The following is a 24,214-nucleotide window of genomic DNA, read 5'->3' as shown; positions in this document are numbered from 1 at the left end:
AGGGACTTTAAACCTCATCTCATTCCAACCCCTGCCATGGGCAGGGACACCTCCCACTATCCCAGGTTGCTCCAAGCCCCATCCACCTGGCCAAAAGCTGGACTTGGATGCTGCCCTCCCTCCCTCCATCATTCAGAGCAGAGCCCTGGTGACACACAATGGCCCAGAGCTCCTTTTCCCACTTTCCCAGCTGCCAGCGCTGTGGCGGGAGAGCAATCAGGCTTCCCATCGGGGGCCGTCCAGCCCCAGCACTTACTCTGGATTATTTGCAGTCGTGGAGGGAGGGAAATAAAGCCACACAAAACTCCCACTAATTTAGACTTATTTGCTCAAGTGAATTTTCTGTTGGCAGGACGTCTGGGGATCAAAGGAGTCACCGGTCGGGGCCTCGCAAACGGGGCCGGCGTTGGTGGGCAAATAACAGCAAGAGCAGTAAAACAGCAATAACGCCAAAATAATCAAATATGGGTTAATTTGCATTTAAACCAGGGCCAAACGCACTGCTGGGGTGCACGGGGAAGGTGTAAATTATACCAAAATGCATTCCTGTGGAGATTCAAGCTCTTAATTTTGCCCTTGAACTCCAGAAGCAGAGAATTCCAACAAACAGGCTGGTTTCGGGATGTGAGTGCACCTTGGAAGTAGCCACGCAGACAGAGAGCCCTTTCCATCCCTGGCACTGCTCTGGCAATAACCAGAGCTGGCTCAGAAGCTCTGCTGGGAGGTGGACCCTTCCCAGTAGGGGTTTGGGGAAGCTGCTGGAGCACAGGAGCCCGTGGCTGCCCAGCAGGGAGCTGCAGCAGGCCCAGGCTCGGCAGATCTCACAGGAGACAGGCAGTTTCCTGATGCTGTAGCTGGTGGAGGCTGTGCTCGTGCTCCCTTTGGGAGCTGAGTTATGTCTTAGCACTTCCCACAGATGAATAAATCATGATAGGAGAGGCTTTGGAGAGCGCTGGAAACTCCAGGATAACCCGTGCTCCTGGCGCTCTCAGGCAGGGCATAAACTTTTGAACCCTAAACTCCCATTTCTAACCCAGGGCTGGGGTGGCTGAGACAGCAACTGCTCTGCCCACCCAGGTCACCTCCAACAGAGCCCCTCCATCCCCTCTGAGAGCCAGCAGGGACCCCCAGTTCTCACCCAGCACCCCTTCGTGCCAGGGCTCCTGCACAGCCAGATGCAGCCAGGCCACCACGTTTCCCTGTCCCCATGGACACAACCACCAGGACTTGCTCTCAGCCCTTTGTGGGGTTTATCCTCCTCTGCTCTGCCCTTTTTGGGTGGCTGTGGTTGGACTGTGCACCCAGACCCGACCACCTGGGGTGACCTCCAGCCTGGGACTACAGGGTTGGGGTTACCCACCTAAAAATCCTTTCCTACCCAGCCATGATGGCCTTGCTCTGTCTTGGGGACGAGGCTTTGAACATCCATCCAAAGCCACCTTTCTCTGGAGGAAAGGAAGAATTTACTCTTCCAAAATCCAAACTCTTTGTTCCCCATGTCCTTTTTCCTTTTCCTTGTAGGAGTGGTAGCCCACAGGCAGGGTGATTTCCATTCTCTTGGGGCCGTTTCATGTCAAGATCCCAAAGCTCTCTGAGGTCCTTGGACTGCACCTGCAGGACTGGTTCAGTGTTTTCTGGACCCATCAGGGAAGGAGGAAAACATCAGCTGCAGTGAGGTCTGAAGGAGCATTACTGGCCCAGGACATTCCCCAGGGAACAGGGGTGGAAAGCATTGATGTGCTCAGGCATGCAGCGAGGCGGAGCTGGGAATGGGAGCAGAGACAGCGGCTCCCTGCACTGGGATTTCTTCCTTGAAAGCTCTGGGGAGCTGCTTTTCAGTAGAAGACATCCCAACGTGAGCAAGAGCCTCCCTCCTCTCTTCACCCAGACTCCTTTAGTTAGAGGGAAGATCATTTTCAAAGCCTTGAGGAGCAGAAAAAAACCCTAAATAAGGGTATCCTGGATATTGAGCATACTTTGAGGTCATGAATGAAGTGGCATCTCCATCCCAGGATGTCTGAGTGCCTTGGCTGGGCAATGTCAAGGCCAGCCTGGTCTGGTGACAGTGACAGTTCTGAATTTGTGCTGGAGGCCTCCAGCGCTTTCCAACCAGCGCCACAACAACTTAAACCCAGCTCAGACCTCAGCTGCAAACTGAGTGTGCCTGTAAGTGCTTGGCATCCAACAGACTGCACACTGAAACCAGAATTCCTGCAGTATCTCCTCACCAGGCTCTGTCTGAAGCTCTTCCCCGCTATCTGTTATTAGAGATTTCCAGGCTGGTTTTCAGAGGAAAGACCCTGTTTTCTGTGACAGCCAAGGGGTGTGGAACATCCAAGGGTTTCCCTGTGCTTGTGGATAGAGATGCTGCCTTGCCTGATTTGTTGTGAGTGCCCTGCAGGAATCACAGCCAAATGTGCAGGATGGGGCTGGTAGGGGAGCAGGACTACGCCATGCCAGGAAATCCAACCTTTCTGCTGGGAAAGCTGATAAAATCCCCAGCAGCCTGCACAGCCTGAGCAGCCTCTGTGGCTGAGCACCTGGGAGAAATGTCAGGATGACGCCGAGAGTTTATTTGTGCAAGAAGAAACTAGTTATGTGGTCAAACAAACCTTCTCTGCACCCAGGGGGTTCACCAGCACAGTGACATCCCGCTGGTCTGGAAGTTAAAATGCTGGGAGAGGCTCTTCCTGCTCATTAAGTGGAATAATTTGAGCCTGTGTGAGACCTCTTCATACCCACACAGAGCTGGGGAAGGGAGAGGACCTTCTCCAAGCTGCCACAGGGGATGGCAGAGGGTCCTGAGGCTGGGTTGACCCCAAAAGCTGGGTTGATGCCAGCTGCGGCAACGGGAGACGCTTTCCATCTCCAGTCAATGGCATCTGCCTGCTCAGCTTGAGCCAGCACGAACAAGCCAAAAGACTCTGGTTTATGTCATCCAGAGGGATGGTTTCCTATTCTGGAAAAAACATCCCTGCTGGTATAAGCTGTCTCCTCCTGTACCAGCACAGGGCAGACAAAACCTCTCAGTGCTGGCAAGCCACAGCCTGGTGCATGGGCCAGGTTTTCCATAAATCAGGAGAGGCTCCTGCATCTCCACCTGTGGGTGCTGAAAGCCCAGGGTGTGTGCTGGGTGCTTGGCCGTGGGGTGTGGGTCAGGTCTGAGCTGCCTTGGGGGAGGATGTGAATTATCAGGTTCCCCAAATAATGTCCAGACCAGAGGATCACGGAATCATAGAATCATGGAGTGGTTTTGTTTGGAAGGGACCTTAAAGCTCATCCAGGTCCAAAGTCCTATCCCAGGTGGATCCAAGCCCTGTCCAACCTGGCCTTGGACACTTCCAGGGATCCAAGGGCAGCCACAGCTTCTCTGGGCAACCTGTGCCAGGGCCTCACCGCCCTCACAGGGCACAATTTCTTCATATTTAGTCTAAATCTCTCATCTTTTAGTTTAAAACCACTCCTTAAGCATCCTTGGGTGATTATCCAGAATGAAGGAAACAAACCTCCCGTTCACAGTCCCAAAGCATCAGGCCAGGCCTAGTAAAAATAAACTGGAGCAAACCAGGAGGGGCAGATTTCCACTGCAATCACCAGGTGTTCAAGGAGCCTGTTTGGAAGTGCCCTTTCTGTCCATATCAGGAATTAGGGATTCAGCACAGCCCCCTTGGCTTGGGGTGGGAGGTTTTTTCAGGGAGGAACACCAGGCTCAGGACTAAGTTGTGTGTACTCATGTTGTCCCATCCAGCTCCATCTCCATCGTGGCCAGCCTCTGCTCTGGGGAAGAATTGGGGGCTGAGTGGCTTCAGCAAAAGCAGAAGCATGAGAATCCTCAAGTCTTGGGAAAGATCTTCTGGAGGAGCAGTAGAAGACTGAGCAGGAAGCCTGGAGCATCCCTGTGGTGGCTCCCAGGCCTCTCTGTGCAGGATCCAAGGTTGACAGTCCCTTTCCAGGCCACAAGGACCCAACTGACACAGTCCATGGGCAACAGGGAGGGATTTGGCTGACTGGAGATGGACGTGGGCTGAAATGCTGCCTGAATCCATGACCAGCTGATGGCCCTGGACTCCTGGGAATTTGGAGGTTTTGGTTAATAAATGGCCTGAGTGCTACAAACACATCCCCCAGCTACTGCCTCCCCCATGGCTCTTTGTCCTCGGAGGAATGTGGGTATTCCCTGCCCTGAGGACAAATTCCTTTGCAGTCACTGGCACTGACCCATGACTGGGAACCAGTTTGCCCAGTGGGTGAACCAATGGTTTTGCCTCCAGTCCTGCTCCAGCCGCCATCTCCATCTCCAAGTCCCTGGCTTCCTTTTTTTTTTAGGCTGTGTGACCAATTCCCCTCTTCCCAGCTCTCTGAACTGCACTTCCCAGCCACTGAAGGATTTGTCCTTGTTCATCTCCAGGCTCATCCTCCTCAATCCACGCCCTGGCTTGGATGCCGTGCAGAGAAAAGAAGAAGGAAAAGTCTTCACAACCCAGATTTGCAACTTTGGTGGCATCAGGATAGCCCGGAACCAGGAGTCACCCCTTCCCATCATGTATTAATCCCCCAAAACAGCAAGGAAGGATCCAGGTTTGGCCGGGAAGAGGGATGGAAGAGGGTGGGAGCAGAGAGGTGTACAACCAAAATATGTGCTGCCACTACAGGGTGATGCCTCCAGGCTGCTTATCAACCCTTTTTCCTGAATGTTTGTGGTCAAGGCAGGGTTTTACTGGTCATGCCAGGGGATTGTGGCTTCCCTGAGCAGCACTGGTGGTGGGGGAAGCCTCTGTCCTGGAGATAACCATGGCTCGGACCTCAGTGGCCTGTGGGCAGTGGGACAGAGAGACTTTGAAGCAACAAAATGGAAAACCTCGGGAAGGATTCACAGGCAAAAAGGAAAACCTCAGAAAGGATCCACAGGCAGAAGTCCCTCTTGTTTTGGAAGCATTTTTGGCTGAGATCACGCTGTGATTTCCCGGTCAGGAAAGACTGTGGATCACCTGGGAGATCCTCCTGCACTCGGGAGCAACCTTTGGAGCAACTCAAGCATTTGTGACCCACCAAGCCTTCACCCTGCAGGGACAAACCAGCTTTCCTGTGTAGTCCCCTTGCATCCTCAGCATCCCCCAGCCCGTTTTGGGGAGGGGATGCTCCTCCACAGCAGGAGGATGGAGCAGTTGGCTCCTGGTCTAAGCCACAGGAGATGCCAGGGATGGGGGAATCCTGGCTCCAACATGATCCCCTTCCCTTCCACCAGGTGAAGGGGGGCCTTTTCCCAGCCATCAGCTCCTTCTGCTCCTTCACTGAGGGATGATGGATGGGGAAACCCAGGAATGGGATTTCTGTGGAGCTGCCCTTGTGCTCCCAGCTGGCCTAAGGACCTCACCCCATCACCTTCTGAATGAGCCACTGAGAGAGTTTAGGGTGAGGAAGGAAAAGAAGGAGTTGAGGGGATGGGCCAGGGAGGGAAAATTTCCATAGCTGCATAATAAAGGTGATTACATAAGGGCATCCTGCGTCATCTGCGGCTGGCATCTCCGGAGAAGTAATTACATCTGCACCACACATCTAAAGAAAATATTATCACGTTGGCTTCCAAATTCTATAATTAGCTCTTGCGAGATGTGTGCCAGGGCCTTTATCATTCCGTGTACGTTGGCTATAGAGCCAGGCGCAGACACACGGAGGTTTTTTCATTTGCCAGCTAGGAAAATATTTGGAGTTTAGTGTGGTAGCTGACCCCAGTCCCCCTGGAAAGGGCGGCTCTGAGGGTTTGAAGTGGTGTGTGAAGAGTGGAACATTTTCCCAGTCTCCCTCGGTGCCTGCCGGGCCGTGGGGATCCAGCGGGAGGGCAGGAATGGCAAAGCCAGAGCTTGGCTTTCCCTGCTTCTTCAAATGCTTTTTGATTTCTGCCCTAATGCTCTGAACCTCAGGAAGGCTTTTTTTCCCTCGCTAAAGAAGTGACCTGATTTGCAGGGAGGTGTTGCCCTCACAGATTCGCAGGCTCTCTGCTCCGTCGTATAAAACAAACCCCTTTTGCTCGCCCAGCTTTGGACTTCAGAACCAACTCTGGCCTTTGAACACTTCTCCCATCCCTCCAGATCCTCGGCAAAAGGAAAAAGAGGCTTTGAAATGGAAGCAGAGGTTGCAAAGCTCTTGGTTTGATGGAGGGCTTTTCATGTGGAGCTGGAGATGGCCACGGGACAAAGCTCCTCTCTCCAAGCTGGCAGCACGAGGGACACGGCAGGGGCAGGGATGGATGGAGGATGAATGAAGCAGGGATTTGGTTTCTTTCTGTTTCCATTTGCTCATAACCAGCCTGGGAGCCCTGGGAAGTGCCAGCAGCTCTGCTGCAAACAAAACAGTGGAGAGAGAGATTTATCCACATCTCCTCCAAAGAAGCCCCTCCAGTGACGACTTCAGCTGTAAAGTGGGGCTGTGCAGGACCAGGAGAGTGGGAGGGAGTGCCAAAATCCCAAGGGCTTGGTGAGAGAATGGTTGTGTTGTGTGTGTGAGAGCGTGTGAGTGTGAGAGCGTGTGTGTGCAGCTCGGATAAACCATCCTTGAGCGGAAAAACATCCTCTCTGTCCTGGCCTCGTAGAGGGGGGTGGTGACAACTCCTCCCTGTTTCCCAGTTTTGCGTTATTTCCACTCAGAAGATGCAGAGAGCTGGAGGATGGGGAGAGAGGAGGGCTCCAAAACTCAGCAGAGCTGTCATTAGGGCCAGATGTAATGAAACCTGGGAGCTGCCCTGTGAGGACTGAATAACCAGCCCCGGAGAGACGAGGTGTGACCTGCCCAGAAGAACCATTTTGCTCCTGTTCACAACCACTCTGAAGAGCTGCTGGATCTGTCAGTGATCAGAAATGGTCTTTCCAGGAGAGGAAAACCCAGAGAGTCAGACAGCAAGCATGGAAAAATCTGTGATGTCTCTGCTGAGCTGGCTCCAGCCCTGCTGTCCTCTTGTGCTTTTCCTGCAGCGCCCTGTGGCTGATACAAAACCTTTCTCCATTGCCCCAGTCAGCCCAAAGATCTTCACGGATCAAAATCACTGAGTCACAGAATGGGTTGGGTTGGAAGGGACCTCAAGACTCACCCAGTGCCCCCCCCTGCCATGGGCAGGGACACCTCCCACTATCCCAGATGGCTCCAAACCCCGTCCAACCTGGCCTTGGACACTTCCAGGGATCCAGGGGCAGCCACAGCTTCTCTGGGCACCCTGTGCCAGGGCCTCCCCACCCTCACAGGGAAGAATTCCTCCCCAATATCCCATCTAACTCTGCTTTTTGGCAGTGGGAATCCATTCCCCCACATCCAAAGTCTCTCTCCAGCTCTCTTTTAGCCCCTTTAGGTACAGCCTTTGTGACTTTCATTGCTCGCCTGAGCTTTGCAGAGCACCTCAGGCACTGATGGGGCTCCCCAGAACGTGGGGTTGTGTGGTGTGGCTGCACCTTTGGGGACACAAAGCTGCTGGCATTGCCCTCCTGCCCTAACCCTGCTCACGTCACTGCTTCCATTCCAGTGCTCCTGGGGAACCCTAAAAAAAAAACCCCTCTTCTTTGGAAATTTTGCCTCCTCAGCACCTGTGTCCCAGGGAGAAGGTGGGAAATACCCCAGTGACACAGCCCTGGGCACATCGTTCTGTGTGGGAAGGAGAGAGGTGGGGAAGGGTGGCGTGGGAGCAGGGAGGAAGGGAAAGCAGCCTTGTCAATGATTTGCAGGAGAGAAAACAAGCTCCTGGATGGTTTCGTGGTGAGCCCAGGGGTGCTGGGTTAATGGTCGGGTTTCATGACCTTTAGAGGTTCTTTCCAGCCTCGACCATTCTATGATTTTATGTTTCCAAAGGCATGCAGCAATTCCTAGCTGGGGCTGCCCAGCCATCCTGAGCCAGCCCAGAATGTGTGGCCCAACTCCAGGCAGGGATTCCTGGTGCTTTGTGCAAGGATTTGCCAGAGGAGAAGGCGCTGCCTGGGCTGAGGCACCACCTGCTCTCTCCACTCCTGTTTTCCTCTCATCCCTACCTTGAGCTCAGGGAAGCAGAATTCCTCAGGCGTGCATGTAAAATGGGAAGCACTTGTGAAACAAGCTCCAGAGGAGCTTGGCACATGTTACAAGCTTGCACTTCATATATTTGGGACAGAACTCACCCCGGCACAGCATCCTGATTAATTTGTCTGAGCTGGGAGCAATCCCATGCCGTTCATCTCACCTGTGCTGCTGACAGGGGCTGTCGTGGGATCTGCCTGTGCAGACACCAGGAGTATTCCCAGCGTTTTTCCTCAGTAGTTTTTAGGGGTTTTTTTTTAAATGAATCCATGCTGACAAATTGCTCAGACATTCCCAGGAGCTTTGGTGGCTTTGGGGCAGCGCTTCAGACAGGACCAGAGCCACGGCCAAATGACGCACAGATGTGGAGCTGTCTCCTTTTCAGTGTGGAAAGGGGGAACTCTTAGCCAAAAAAAAACCCCATCAGGAAGCAGGTGAAGGCAGAAATCAGGGAGAAAAGGAAGAAACCACTTCCTCAGGGAGTGGTTGGTGGCCTGGGGAGCTCCCTGCCGTGGGATGCAGTTGATGTTTGGTGTTTGAGGGGAAACTTGGCAAGTTCATGCAGCAGAAATCCGTCAGGATCTGCTGTAAATTGCACAGAAGGCAGATTTGGGAGTGTATTGAGGGAATACAAAGCAGGCTGTCAGACCGACCCTTTTCCAGTGATCCCTGCCCTTTGGTGGTAGAATTGTTAAGGTTGGAAAAGACCTCTAAGATCATTGAGCCCAAAAGTTCCTATTGATGTTCGCCCCTAAAACATTAAGTGCCCCCATTGTGCCCCAGGAATGCAACAGACTGTGCAGGAAGATCTGTGAAAATTCAAATTGTTGTAATCCAGAGCTGCTTGTGTTCATGGTTCCACAAAAAGCAAAAACAAAACCGAAAACAACAAAAAAACCCCACCAAAAAACCAAAACCAAAATTAAAAAAAAAAAAAACAACCAAACCCAAAACCCCAAAACAAAAAGCCCCAAACAAACAAATGAAGAAACAAACTAAAACCCCAAAAAACAAGCCCCCCCCCCAAAAATACAAACCATACAAACCACCAAACACCTTCATATTTTGCTAAACTAATGAAACCAGGGAATTTCCCAAGCTGAGGATGGATTAGCTGCCATGAAAGTTGCTAAATCTGCACGGTAGGACAAGACATGCACCTCCAGCAGGAAGGTGGGATGGTGGGGAAGGGGAGATGGGGGCTGATTTTTTTTGGGCAAGCCGTGGGAAGGATGAGCATCCCTGGGGAAAGGCTGCTTATCCCATGAGGAGTTGCTAAAGACCTGAATTCCCTAATAAGGATGGGAGCCACAGTGGGGTGCATCCCAGGCCACCCTAAATGTGGTTTCCCTGGACACAAGGAGTGGCTTTGCTTAGAGGCAGCGCTGTCCCCGGACCCAGCTGGAAGCTGGACAAGTCCCATGATGTCACTTCTGCAGGTAGAGGGGTCCCAGGAGCTTCAGGGGACAAGGCCATCGTGCTGTGCCGTGATGCCACTTGGCCCTTAGTCCCAGGAGGAAAGAAAACTCTGGAGAAGCTCTCCAGGGCTTGGTGAGGAGATTTAAACCTTGATCCATGTGCATTTATAGTAGAGGGTGCAGAGAGACCTCTGAGTGCTTGGAGAAGTGACAGGCAGAGCTTGGGCAAAACATCTGGAGGGGCTGGAGCGTGTCCAGGGAAGGGAATGGAGATAGGGAAGGGTCTGGAGCACCAGGAGCTGCTGAGGGAGCTGGGAAAGGGGCTGAGCCTGGAGCAAAGGAGGCTCAGGGGGGACCTTGTGGCTCTGCACAAGTCCCTGACAGGAGGGGGCAGCCGGGGGAGGTCGGGCTCTGCTCCCAGGGAACAGGGACAGGAGGAGAGGGAACGGCCTCAAGTTGTGCCAGGGGAGGTTTAGATTGGCTATCAAGGAAAATTTCTTCATGGAAAGGGCTGTCCAGCCCTGGCACAGCTGCCCAGGGCAGTGGTGGAGTCCCCATCCCTGGAGGGATTTAAAAGCCGTGTGGATGTGGCACCTGGGGACAGGGGTCAGTGGTGGCCTGGGCAGTGCTGGGGGAATGGCTGGACTGGATTATCCTGGAGGGATTTTCCAGCCTAAACGACTCTGGGATTTTATCTGTGCCTGACTTTGTGTTTGTCTCTGTCACTCTTGGCAGCCCCTTCCTGGTCCCCGTGATCCTGCTTCCCTCACCTCCTCATCCTGGGAAGCACCACCCCGTGAGGCTGGCACCTGTTTGCCTTGGGAAGGGTCTTTTTTTCCTTCTTCAAGCAAGGCACTGCTGAGATGCCTCTGGGGGAGGAGGGAGAGGGGTTAAACCCCCCCAAATGTCAGTGGTCCTAAAAATAGCCAGGCTTTTCCCGCTCGCATTGACTCACCCGTCACAGACCACAAACTCCTGAGTCACGTCAGGGGCTGTGGGGAAATTGTCTCTCCCTGCTCTGTTCCAAACAGGGATTCAGTGTCCAGAGTGACCCTTGGTCACCCTCAGAGGGACAGCCCTGCCCCCGTGCAGCGGTGCTGGGGTGGGGGATGGCGCTGGGATGTGTCAGCACCCCAGCACGGACGGGCTGGAGAGGATGGTGAGCTGAGCATCCTCACCCTCTTCTGCTTCTCCTGGCATTTCCTTCTTGGGGCTCAGCCCTGCCAGTGGGGGTTTCTGTACCTGCAGGTGCCTCCCCTGCAGGTGGAATAAGGTGCCCAGCAGGAAGTGGGACCTTGTTTGTGTCTGTTCCCACCCCACTAGATTTCAGCCGTCTCTGGTTTGAATCCTGCTCCCTCCTGCAGCTCGCAGTTCTCTCCCATCCCTTCCCGAGTGCCAGAGCTTTAACCCCACGTGGGAACAATTCAAAATACCCTTCCCAAAAAGCCTCACCTAGGGCTCCCAGCTAAAGAACAGAAATGAAGGGAAAAAACCCGAATTATTTGGGAGGTGTGGGGACCAGGAGTCTGTCCAGCTGCCTCTGGGATCACAGCCAGGAGCAACACAGCCTCTAAAAGCCACAAGGTGACCCCAGAAGCCCTCACAGCCAGCAGGGAGGTGGTGACCACAGGAAATGGGGCAGAGGAGCGGGTCCATGGTCCTTTGGTGCCTGCTGACCCCCTTCTCCCTGCAGGTGCCTTCCCACCAAGAGCTGTCCCCTCTCCAGCACCCAGATCCTCATGATCCTAACCCAGCATTCCCAAAACTCTGCACTTTGGTCATTGGGGCCCTCTCCCACCAAGAGGAAGGTGCAGAAGGATGTGCTCACATCTCCCCTGCTCGGTCCCACCGGAGCAGAGACCCCCATCCCAGAGCTGGAGTTAAAGGAAAGGTTCTCACCGATATTTTGGGAGCCGCTTCCTTCCCCTCCCCTCCTCCAGAATAGCTTTTTGTCTTTGGGTTTATTTTCTTTGTTGCCTCATAAAGGTTTGACCCTGGGGTGTTTTGAATGGACTCGAAGGCAGCATTGTATTCTTCCCGGGATGTGGCTGCCTCGGGCACGGGGAGGGAGGAGGGAATTCCATTGTGTCCAACCTTGCGGACCTTCGGGGAGGAAAAGCAGTGGCTTCTCCTGCTGGGGCTTCTCTCTGCTGAGCCGCGTGTCCTCTGCCAGCTCCTCCCTTGGCTCAGCCCATCCAGCCACCCCCACTCCTGTCACTTGTCCCTCGCAGAGCTGCTCAGTGACAGCTCCACCAGCACAGCTCCTCTGCAGCGGGAAAATGGGATATCCGTGCCCTGGCCAGCTCCATCCTGGCCAGTCTGACCCAGACCCTTCCCAGGGGTCTTCACCCCTCTGCTGCAGCTGATAAAAGTCACCACAAAATCCCTGTGGACCCCAGGTCTTGTGTGTTTACATCGTCTTAAAATAAAGAATAAAAGCTCTGGTTAATGATGCGGCCTCCTGACCCACCAAAGGATCTTGGAGACCTCAGTTTTCATTTGGGCTCCCCCTTTTCCACCCAGAATACTTCAGAACCAACAGTGTCTCCCAGGACAAAAAGTTGTTGGCATTCTGGCTCAATAAAGTTATGGAATTTACTCCACAATTAAGTTTGCAATTGGCCACATCAGGTCTCTCCTGGAGGTTCACAGGCAACACAGAGGAAGCGACTTTTAATTCGATTTTACAAAATTAAGAGCAGTGACATAACTGCAGCAGCATGGCCTATCCTCAAGCTGGAGATCAGAAAATCACTGATAACAACGGAGGAGGGGAAAAAACAAAAGCTCAGTAATTTCTGTTCTGGCTTTGGGAAAAGCAGGCTGATGTTCTCATATTGCACAGGGACAACAAAGTGCTTTCTAGTCCATTAGTAACCCAGGAAGACACTAAATGGCATGGCCTGAGGATAAACATTTTTAAACAGAGGGTTCAGATTAATTTGCTCCCAAGAGTCCCGTGGAAGCAGGACGAGGAGAGGTATGGGCTGCTGCTCATCCTCTCTAAGAAGTCCTGGGATTTCTCTCAGATCCCAGAAGAGTGGAAAGATGATAATTACAGGGCAATATTAAAAAAAAAAAAAAAGGGGGGAAGGAAGAGCTGGAAAGATGCAGCTTAGGCTGGCAGAAAGGGATGCAGGATTAGAGGGATGGAGCGTGGGAAGCTGTCAATATAAATAGATGGCTCATACAAAACAGCGTTTCACAGACTCCTTCAGCCTCACCGGGGGCAGGTTTGTATCAAGTGACCCCGGCAGCACCACAGATGGAAATGTGCCCATGTGAGGAGCTTTGGTTTGGGGGTGTTGTGGTTATTCTGGTTAAAAAATGAGTTATCACAGAAACATGGAATGGTTTGGGTGGGAAGGGACCTTAGAGGTCATCCAGTTTCACCCCAGGGACACCTTCCCCTATCCCAGGGTGCTCCAAACCCTGTCCAGCCTGGCCTTGGGCACTCCCAGGGATTCAGGGGCAGCCACAGCTTCTCTGGGCACCCTGTGCCAGGGCCTCCCCACCCTCACAGGGAAGGATTTCTTCCCAATATTTCAGGTAAATCTTCCCTCTGGCAGTTTGAAGCCATTCCCTGTGTCCTATCACTCACTGCCTGCCCTTGCTGTCCCTCTTTTCTTGTCATGGAAGTTCACGATGGGGAGTGTTGGATCCTGACTGGATCCCGAGGGACTGGGACAGGGATGGTCCTCCCAGGCTCCCTCCTCCCTGTGCAGCTGGTGCTTAGATAAAAAGAGTCTGGGAAGAGGAGAATCTCACTGATCCCGCCCCATTTCCCCCGAGCCTCAGAGCTTTTCAAGGATGCCTCCCACCCAAAGCTGTCTTTGGATCCCCCAAAAGATTGATGCTGCCATCAGAGGACACTCTCCCCGACACTGCCTGCTCCCTCCTCACTCAGTCTAATGCTGTTCTGTTCCATCCTCCATGAATTTTTGGCAGGGAATTTTCGGAAGGGAATTATGACCTCTGAGAAAAGCTGCTTCACTTGGTTTATCTTTAACCCAGTGTTTGAGTCATCTCCAGTTGCGTTTTGAGGTAGAGCGAAGAGTCACGTCCCTTCGCCCCATAAACAGAGACTTTAACCCCTTTTAGGCTCTGTAATAGCTACTCTGGACATTTTGGTGGCTCTGAGGCACTCCAGGAGTTAAAATTCCCTGCACCAGGCTGCGGTTCCCCACTGGAAATTCCTCTGCACCTCCACGAGTCACCGGGACACCTGCGAGAGGTGTCCCTGGAGCAGGAACCACCTCACTGCTGCCATTCCCACCTCCTATGTGGGACACGCTGGCCACTGGCCACCCCCAGGGAGGCAGAATCCCCCAAGGTAATTCATGCCAATTACTGCAATCAGCTAATTAGCAAACAAGATCGATACAAATGAAGTTACGGTGTCAACAGCTATTATGCAAGCTTGTGTGTGCTGGAGGAAAGCCATCCTGAGAGTCCTGGCGGTCAAAAAGCCCTCGGGGGTGGGAATTGAGGAGAGGTAAAAGGGATGTGGGGGGGGTAGGAGGGAAATTAAGGGGGAAAAACCCCGTCGCTGAGACAAATTAGGGAGGGAAAGCGTCGAGAATGGAAAGTGATCCAGGTAATTGCTTGTAAACACAAAAGGGATGATGGAGAGGGATGATTCCCACCAGCCAGGCTGGGGTGAGAGGGAGAAGTCAGCTCTTCTTTGGGGAATTATCCGGGCTCCTCTGTAGGGCATCCCCCAAAGGTGAGGGCGCAGGGGTGGGAGGTTCTCCCTCCCGGAAAACTCCAGGCTGAGACAGCCCGGGAAGAGCTCTCTGCTCCCGGCCTCAGGACACCCATCGGAACCAGCTCTCCGGCGAAAACCGATTGCCACTTTTGGAAGCGAGTTGCCAGCTTGGGCTTGCCTGGGATGCAGCGATCTCCCGACGGGAATTAGAGGCAGGCTGGCTCCATCGCTTCTCCCTCTGGGAACGCAAGCCTGAAGCTGGCTGGGGCCACGAGGGTGGGACACCGGGAGCCGCAGCCTGGTGTAAAGCCTGCAGAGACATCTGCTAATCCTCCCCTAAGCCCGCTGTGATGGATTTAAAGGGTGTTTTTGTCGCTCGCCCCCGGGGCGATCCTCGGAGGATAAGCGGCCGAAGGAAATGAAGGGATTCTTCACTCCTGCGGTGGGGCAGGAAAGGGAGACGCGGCTCCCGCTGGGATGTGCCGGGGGCTGCGGGTGTCACCTGCCCCGCGCTGTCCCTCGGAGCGCAGGGATGCCGCCCTCATCTCGCGCTGGAATTCGGGCAGGAGTTCGGCTGCCCGGCTCAGGAGCGGACAGATGCCCTGGTTTTATCACAGCAGCTGGCCCAGAGAAACATTATCCGGCAACCCAAATCTCTGGCTGCCTTTTAAACCCCGGACGGGTGCAAAATTGCTTTGCACTCCGAAGCCAGGGGTGGAGAGCTGAAGGAAAGGGTTTTCCCTGGCTTCTGTCCCGGTCAAAGCTGGGGTTGGGGCTGTAACACCACGTCCCACCTGTCCTCAACTTCCCTTCTAAGGATGAGAGGGAAAGACATCAACAGATGGATGGGAAACTTCATTAAAGAGGGAAAAATCAGGTTTTCCAGCTTGGAGGAATAACCTCTGAGTGGTGGATGCATCCACAATGCTGGGATAGCTGTGCCAGGAACGTGGGCATTCAGGGCACAGGGTGGCTGCCCAGGGATGACTTGCAGGACTTGTTTTTAAAACAAACAGATCCCTTTTATCGCCTGAAATCCCGCACCTCCGCCACGAGGAAACGTGTGGAACAAAAGAAATGCCACCATTAATCAGCTCTGGAGCTCGGGGCTTGCCTGAGGGACCTCTTCCCACAGCCACGTACCCACCTCCCTCGGTGCTGGGCACAACGCAGCCCTGCCCGGAGCCGGGCTGGCCGCTCCTGCCCTCCCAGCACATTGCAGGGAGAGGGAAATAATCCCTCCTTTCTTTCCCAGCTATCAGGAATGCACCACACCTGGTGCCCCTCGGGGAGTGTTTGCTGTCCCGGCGGGCGCCAAGGCCGGATTGTTTGCCCGGGGATTTTTTTTTTTTTAGATATGAAATGTTATTATTAAAAGCTAATTTGGGCCCCTGAGAGCGTGGAGGGGAAGGCAAAGCTCTTGGCTGGCACTGAGGAATGTCAACAGGCCCTGGGTTGGTTTGGCTGGTCCCAAAGCTCTCCTGAGCTGCAGGAGATGAGTTTGGGCTTTGCTGGAAAACAGGCAGGGGGATTACCCACCCCAAACACGTGCAGGTGGCACATTCACCACTTTAACCACAAGATCAGGTTTTGAAATACCTCATCCCAGTCCCCAGATTAGCTCCCATTCCAAACAGTCCCTTGGGAGGCTGCAGTGCAGCCCGGCAGAGGAAAACTGAGGCTCAGGAACGTGCTGAGGACGGCACCAAGTGCCAGTAGCAGGGAACAAAACAGATTAAAAACTTTCCACTTGGGACTCAACAGCACTAAAACCACTCCTTCACGTTGGGGACACCCTGATCCCAAAGAAGTCAAGCCTTGGGGCTTGGAAAAGCACCGGGAGGGAGGAAGAGTGGGGCAGGCAGGAGGAAGGAGCGGAGCAAACTCCTGCTGTGCAGTGGCTGGCAGGCAGCAGCTCGGCAGCAGTGATTTATTATTCACATTACTGGAGGAGCTGGGAGAACACCAGGGTCTCCCTGAGCCTGGCATGAGCATTATGGGCTGTGCTCAGCCCGCTCCTGGAGATGGGTGTTGCTGTCCTTGCTGAGCTGCACCGGGTGGAGATGTGGATTTTCCTAGCAGAGACTTTTTGAGAGAGGTGTTTGTTGGAGGAGGGAGAGATTTGAGCCGGGAACAGGTGCTGGTCTTTGCAGAGCCCCCCTCCCCTGGGCAGGGACTACCAGGGGCCTGTGGGGATGCAGCTCTGCCCATTTCATCCCAGCATTCCTGATGATTTTGGGGGAATGTTTTCATCCTCTCCTTTCCACCCTGGTGTCTCTGAGACACCTTGAGGAGCACAGCCTGGCCAAAGCAAACACCAACACGTCCCTGTCCCCTGTCCCTCATCCCCTTGCCATTCCTGGCAGTGCTGGAGGCAGAGACCGCGCTGCAGGGAGATGTCTGAGGTGACACAGCCGGTCCTGCCATCCCAACATCTCTGGTGGCATGGCTTGGCTGCTCCTCCAAGTGCTTGCCAAGGGCAGAGCCGGGGCTGTAATGAAGGCAGCGGCCCATGGGGAGTGGAAGGAGCCTGTGCTAGATCAGCTGATATAATTAGAAAGCGGGGACAAGGAGAGGAGCTCCTGTGCCCGAAAGCTGGGCTGTTCTTTCCAGCTCCAGCAGCTGGGCTAATAAAAGCTCCGACCTCCCCTCGTGCATCATCTCCAGCGCGTGCCTGGGGGCTCTGCCATGGCTGGGAGCACGGGGAGGAGCTCCCACATTCCAGCTTTTCCAGGGATGGGGCATCTGCAGCCGCTCTGGGCAACACCCACCACCATCGCCTTGGCCAGTCGGTGTCCTCTGACCCCCTCACCTGGGCCTCACTGCTGGCACTGGGCAGTGTCCGTCCCCCCAAAACCACTCTTCCAGCTGACTTTGCCAACCGGCCCTGTGTCCAGGTTGTCTCTCCTCATGTTTTTGTTCAGGCAAGAACCCCCAAATGGCCCCAAAATGACCCCAAATGGCCCCAAAATGACAACCTGCTTGCAAAGCCCTCAGGCCAAGCCCTCTGGTGATGGTGGGGATATGGTGGGTTTGTATGGGAACATCTCCACCAAATGAGATGACAGCCTGGGAGAGCTGGAGAAGAGACGGCTCCAGGGAGACCTTCCAGCACCTTCCACTGCCTAAAGGGGCTCCAAGAGAGCTGGAGAGGGACTTAGATGGGATATTAGGAATGAATTCCTGCCTGTGAGGGTGGCAAGGCCCTGGCACAGGTTGTCCAGAGAAGCTGTGTCTGCCCCTGGATCCCTGGAAGCGTCCAAGGCCAGGTTGGACGGGGCTTGGAGCAGCCTGGGATAGTGGGCGATGTCCCTGCGCACGGCAGGGGGTGGAATGAGATGGTTTTAAGGTCCCTCCCAATCCAGACCATTCCATGATTCTATGAAATCCCAGCCCCACAAGCCAGAGTTTCCCCGTGGAAGAAGGAACTGGGTGAGAAGAGATCTCCATTCATCTGCAAACCCACCTGGTCTCCTGTGGCAGCACTGACCCCCCTAACAATCCCCAAAGCCTCCAAACTGACCTCACAGCAAGGATTTAATAGGATTTAGCAACAGGGAAACCCTGGCTACCTGGGGAGTGCAGAACACACCTGGGCAGGCTGGGGGAAGCAATATTCCTGCTGGATTTATGGGACATATCCACCTGGATAGAAGAGGAAGAGATCTAATGGACCTTCTCAGGGCTGCAGGGAAGGGAACACGGAGAACCAGGGTTTACAACACCAAGGTACCTTGAAATCCTGAGCCTACAGAGAAGATCAGTCCTGTGGGTGTTTAGGAGAGGGTCGTGGCTGCAGGATGAGACCCAGCCTGGTGCACTGGGCTCGTTCTCACCTTCCCTGCAAAATAACCCCCCCCATCCCATCCAGCTCCCGACTTGGCAGGCATGGATCTGTTGGGCATCACTCCACAGACCTTCCCAGCAGGGAACCAACTTCTTCCAGTGCTGGACAGCCAGTCAGTCACTGCTTATCCCAGGTTTTCATTCCTGGCTTGGATCATTATTTTTATTACTGGTCCTGGGCTTCCAGAGGAAAACATATCTTTGGGCCACATACCAAGGGATTTGGTTAATTCGTCACCCGCAGACTCGCAGATATTTATTTAAAAGCGCCTCTTGTTATGTTACTTGGCAACTTCCGAGCCTGTGTGTTTCTGCAGCTGATAAATATTTGTGAGGTTGGTTGTGTGAAGAGCAGCATGTGTTAATGATCTGATTGCCTTTTTCCCGGGCTCCCTGCAAAGGGAACGGGCTCCATCGCCCATTGGTGCAAAAGGACCTGGAGGTGCTGGTCAGCAGTGGCTGGACATGAGGTCATGTGTGCCCAGGTGGGCAAGAGGCCGGTGGCATCTGGCTTGTGCCAGCACTGGGGTGGCAGCAGGGCCAGGGCAGTGCCCGTCCCCTGTGCTGGCACTGCTGGGGCACCTCCAGTGCTGAGGGCAGCTCTGAGCCCCTCACAGAAAGACTCTGAGGGGCTGGAGCGTGTCCAGGGAAAGGAACGGAGCTGGGGAAGGGGCTGGAGCACCAGGAGAGCTGAGGGAGCTGGGAAAGGGGCTCAGGCTGGAGCAAAGGAGGCTCAGGGGGGACCTTGTGGCTCTGCACAACTCCCTGACAGGAGGGGGCAGCCGGGGGGGTCGGGCTCTGCTCGCAGGGAACAGGGACAGGAGGAGAGGGAACGGCCTCAGGCTGGGCCAGGGGAGCCTCAGGTTGGAGATCAGGAGGAATTTCTTCATGGAAAGGGTGGTCAGGCATTGGAATGGGCTGTCCAGGGTGGTGGTGGAGTCACAATCCCTGGAATTACCCAAGGAATGACTGGACGTGGCACGCTGGTTTAGTTGGGGCGGTGGGTGGTGCTGTTTGGCCAAAGGTTGGTACTCAGTGACCCCGGAGGTGTTTTCCAACCTGAACGATTCTGGCATTCTGGGATTATACCTGTCTAAACCTGGAGCATCCTGCTGGCTCTGGAGCATCTTGCTGCCACAGGATCAGGATTTGGCCCTGAAGGAAAGAGAGGCTCATGTTGGGCTCAGACAAAACTCATCCTTCTGACTCAGGAACCAGACAAAGCCAACAGGACCCACATCTTCATGGCAAAACCCCCCAGTTTTGTGAGATGGAAACAGCCAAAATCCCTGGGAGCCTGATTCCCAGCCTTGCAGCCTTGCAGGAACTCCTGCAGCTCCTGCACAACTCAAGGGGACTTTCCCTGCCAGGAGAGCTCTTGGCTCCAGCCAAACCTGGATCGCAAGGCGTGAGCCATCCCAGTTTCCTGATAGCTGCCTTAGCAGTTCTGTTTGCTTTCCTTGCTGTTTAGGGAGCTCCATGGACCTTCTTGCCCCCCATGGTGGGGCTCAGCCTGCCCCTTTCCCCCAGAGTTGTGCCTGGGGCTGTGGGGTGATGGAAGAGAGGAGTTCTGGCTGCTTTAGGGAACCACCAGGATTATTGCAGGATCTCAGGTGCTTGGTCCACCACCACCTCCAGCATGGAGCATCCCATCCTACCTATGGCTCCTGGTGGTACCGTGTCCTGCAGGAATCATGGGCTCCTGGAATGGTTTGGGATGGAAGGGACCAGGGATGTCACTCCCTAGACCAGATCCAGAGGATGGATCCAGTGGCCCAGCACGGAGGACAAAGGCTTTGCCCACGGAGCAGAGGTGTGGGGGAGCCAGAGGGGTTGGGGGGTCCCTGCCTGCTCCCCAATCCCGAGGACAGGGATGTCTGGGCTTCTGGCCTTGTGCCTCCATTTCACTTTCAGATCCCTCAAATAATAACCGTGTTTGCCAGCTCCTGTGACGGGAATGACTAATGGGAAAGATCCTCTGTGAAGGGAAACAAGAAATCTTTCACCCTTTGTTTGCTGGATTTCTCTGACAGCCCCAGGCATGGCTCGGTTCCTCTTCGGGAAAAAGCAGATTTTAAGCCCTTCAACAGCTCCAGCAACACCCTCTTAACTCTTAGCCTTCCCTGTCGGGATAAAACTCCCTCCAGAAACTTTTTTGCAGCCAGTTTATCCACATTCCTGCTCCATCCACATGGAGTTATCACACAGCGAGTGCCTCCGACTGCTGATGCAACGTGGTTTTCACAGTGCATGTGGCAAACACCCTCCCCATCTGCCTGGGGTTTTTTTTGCAAGTCAGGGGACCTTCCTCTTTTCCTGTTTTTCCTCGGGACGGGTGACCAAAGGTGCCCTTATCATGGAGATGCCCCTGTGATGGAAGCAGCAGGGGATGCCCAGGGCTGATGCTGCAGCCCCCAGGGAAGGGGGGACTCTCCCAATCCCGCCTCTTGTAGGACAAGCTGCTGCTCTCTCCCAGACATCTACAGCCAGATGTTGGACCTTCAGATGCTTCTCTCCCTGCTCTTTTTGGATCTGAGAGGGCTGGGAGTTGATCCCTTGGGACACCAGCCCGGTGACCCAGCAAGGAAGAGTTTGAGGAGGAAGGAATCTCTTCCCTGGAAGCAGACATGAAGCCACACAGGCACTTGAGCCACTTTTTAAATGCCCACCCCTGCCCCGGGGAGCGGACGGGGACAATTTCAGCCTCTCCACACACTCCTCCTCTTCCCCGCTGCCATCACAAGGCCGGCACTCGGGACAAGGTGCCCGCTCCCCTTGCGTGAGCCCGGACACCGCAGACAGGGAATCACACCACTCCGGCATTTCCACGCCTGTTTTCGCCCGTTCGCCTCCCAGCCTTTGCAGAAAATAAATTCCCCAGCCAGGCTGAACTCGGATGACAGCATCGCTGCTATATTTAGCCACGGCAGATCGCCGCTCCAACCGGGGCCACACATAAACAAACCCCGGCGCACGGAGCCCGCCCGGAGAGGGCACGGCCGAGCGAACGGCGCGGGATGGAGCGGCCTCCCAGCCCTGCCTGCCCCAAACTGGGGGTGCCTTGCGCTCCCTGGTAGTGCCAGCTCTTCCCTGGAGGGCTCCGTGCTGGCACAATCCGCCGCCGGAGCAGGTTTGAGGATGAAGGATGCGCTGGAGGGTGTTGGAAGCAGAGCGCGGAGAGCTGAGGGAGTTGCCAAAGGTTATCCCGCGGGGCAAGTGGCATCCCCCGGCTGGGACTGCAGCCGCTGGCTCCCAGCTGGAATCCAGGAGGCTGCTGGCATTCCGCCCCCCTCCCGTGGACTGTGCTGTGGGGCAGAAAATGCCATAAAATTCCCCGCTACAGCTGTGCCCGCCCTTCCTACCTCCACTGCACATCTCCCTGCAGCCTTCCTGCTGGCAGCTGCCTGCTCCTCTCCCAGTCCGTGGTGCACGGAGCTGTAGGGGCATTCACGGGGTGTGGAGCAGAGGGAAGAGGTTGTTGATGTGCAGCACGGTCCGTGCCTGGCTCACTGGCAGGCCTTGTCCTCCTTCCCCAGCTCCCCACGTGGGGAAGAGCATTGGGATGCTCAGGGGGTGCCCAGGGAATGCTTGGGGGGGGATGCTCGGGGGTGCTCGGGGAGTGCTCGGGGATGTTCAAGGGGATGATCAGGGGGATGCTGAGGAGGAACTCAGAGAATGCCCAGGGGGATGCCCAGGAGGGTGTGGAGCGTCCAGCATCCCAACACCCTCCTCTGGAGCAGAGATCATCTGGCCTGGGGGGCCGCTGGCAGCCACAGGTTCCCAGGCTCTCGCCTCGGCTCCGAGGAGGGGACGGGGCGACAGAGGGGGTCCCTGCTCCCCCCGGGCACACCTACAGCCCCGGATGGGGCTCTGTGCTGCAGTGCAGCAGCTCCAGCCCCGCTCCCTCCCGGGGAGCTGGCGGAGGGGATGCCCACCTTCACCCTCCCTTCATCGCAGCGCCCGCTCCGCCTGCTCCAAGCCCGGCTGCCGGGCCAGCGAGCGGGCTGAGCCGTCGGGAGGAGCAACAACCCGCTCCTCTGCTGCTGGGGATGCAGCCCGTGGAGCTGGGACCCCCAGGAACAGCGGGCAGTGGGGTGGGCGTGCACCCACGGCTTGGGGGCCGCGATGGGCGCGGGGGAACACCCGATCCTTGCAAAGCCGCTGCCCCCTCGGGTGATGTCCCAAGCGGGGATCCCCTGGTCGGGGTGGGGAGGAACGCCAGGTACCCAAGTCCTGGCAAAGCCGGGGAGGCATCGGCGCCTCCTGGGGTGAAGCCCCAGGCGGGGAGCCCCATGCCATGACGTCCCCCCACGTCCTCCCTCCCTCCCCACCGCCGCTGCTGGGCGAGGGCCACCCAGCACCGAGGCAGATGACATAATTCCCAGCAACTGCACGTTAATCACTCGGCCGCCAGCAACCTCCTCGCCGTGAATCCAACCCCCAGCCCTCAGCCACCGCTCCCCTCCCTGATATCACTGCCAAAGAAATAAAGAAATAAATAGAAGAAGATGAGGAAAAGGTGACGAGGGGGAATAACCTGGCTCTGGCACTGGCACACAGGTCTGCCCCCCCGCCGCTCCTCCCCGCCTCGTACTCTATTTTTGGGTGCTGTCACATCCCAATGGCCCCGCGGGGCCAAATCCAGGCAGCTGCGACTTTAGGCACAAACACGGCTCCCTCCCCTCCATCACACCCGAAATCGGCGCTGGCAGCCCATCCTCCACCCCACCCCCTCCCCAAAATCCTCCCCTCCCCCCCCCCAAATTACATCTGGGTGGGTGCTTCAGGGGAGCGAAGCTCCAGCATCAGGTCCCCCACCTCGCTCTCTGTGCACCCCACATCTCTCCACCCCCAAGAGACCCCCCCCCGTCACCCCCCACCCCATCCCACCTCCCCCTTCTCTCCCAGCACCGCTTCCCAGTTCCTCCCAGTCGCTTCCCACCCCGAGCCTTACTCTTGGCGGGGATGCTGGGGCTGCGCCGGTGCCCGGCAGCGATCGCGGCGATGCGCAGGAGCGGGCAGGGCTCGGGCAGGGCTCAGGGATCGCAGCCGGGCGGCCGCTCCCGTCCGAGGGGTCTCATCTCATTTTGTCCTGTGTCACCAACACACACACACACATTCGCAGCCACGTTTCCCCCCCCTTCTTGCGGCAAACGGCGGCCAGCCCCGACCCCACCCCCTGTCACAGCAGCAGCCTAACAGCGAGGACCGGGAGGATGGAGGAGGATCTGCTCGCCTTCCCTTTAACTCTTCCCTCGCCACCCCCCCAGGACAGGGCTCTGTCCCCGTGGACCTGGATGGGGATGCTGGGATGCTGCATGGGCCCCCCCTCGCCTTGTCGCCTTCCTCCCCAGGGCCCCGGGACAGGGGGTGTTTGGGGTCTGGTGGTGCCCTGGCTCTGTTCCCCGCAGCCTCGAAGTGTCTCATCACCCTCCTGCCCCCCAAAAAGGAGCCCCCAAATAAAGCTGAGCCCCGATATTGCCCCAGGCAGTGGGGCAGGGCGTGTCTCACGTGGGGCACGGCTGGGGTTTGAGGGGCATGGGCAGCCCCGGGGCGACAGACAAGGCCGGGGGGTGGAAGCCAAGTCTGTCTGCCTGTATCCACCAAGAAAATCCCATTTTGCTCCCTATTTCCCCCCATCTCCAGGAGCAGAGCCTTTGGGGGGGGGGGGGGAGGGGACTCAGCCTGAACCCCTGGGGGTCCCCAGTGGGGGTGGGATGGGGATGTAAAGTCAATGTGGGGGATGAAACAACTTTTCCCATCCCACGGAGAATCCAAGGACTGAGCTTGCACGGATGGGGGGGGGGGGGGGGGGGCAACTCCCCAAACTGCCTCTTACACAGATGAGCTGAAAAAGGAACATCCTAATGGCCAAGGATTCCAGCTGAAGGCAGGGCAGCTCCTGACTGTGACATTGCACAGAGTTGTCTTCTCCAAAGAGCAGTGAGAGGTGCCAGAAGGAAAAGGGAAACGTAAAGGGAAAAGAAAAGGGAAAAGGGAAAGGAAAAGGGAAAAGGGAAAGGAAAAGGAAAAAGGAAAAAGGGAAAAGGGAAAAGGGAAAGCTCATGATGCTGTCCGTGGAGAGGGAGCTTGGTGGCACATTTCCCTGCTCCCAGCTTCACCCCAGCTTCACCCCAGCTTCACTGGGTTTGCTGCAGCAAGTTTAGGTCCTGCAACACACACCATGGGGCTCTGCTTCTCTCCTTGG

The 24,214-nt window shown here is 55.7% G+C and overlaps 1 protein-coding gene across 2 annotated transcripts in view; it reads right to left on the bottom strand.

Annotated features, from left to right (window-relative positions):
* Positions 1-23,160, bottom strand: part of LZTS3 (leucine zipper tumor suppressor family member 3) — a 46,592-nt gene extending 23,432 nt beyond the window's left edge. For both annotated transcript variants that reach the window (XM_048303098.1, XM_048303102.1), the window contains exon 1: positions 22,961-23,160. The gene's annotated coding sequence lies outside the window, so the exon portion shown is untranslated. The remainder of the gene's footprint in view (positions 1-22,960) is intronic.
* Between the last annotated feature and the right edge of the window lie 1,054 nt (positions 23,161-24,214).

This window comes from Corvus hawaiiensis, chromosome 5 (assembly GCF_020740725.1).
Source record: "Corvus hawaiiensis isolate bCorHaw1 chromosome 5, bCorHaw1.pri.cur, whole genome shotgun sequence".
In the NCBI taxonomy this organism is placed as follows: domain Eukaryota; kingdom Metazoa; phylum Chordata; class Aves; order Passeriformes; family Corvidae; genus Corvus; species Corvus hawaiiensis.
The sequence above is the reverse complement of the archived record's forward strand: the minus strand, read 5'-3'. Positions and strand labels throughout refer to the sequence as shown.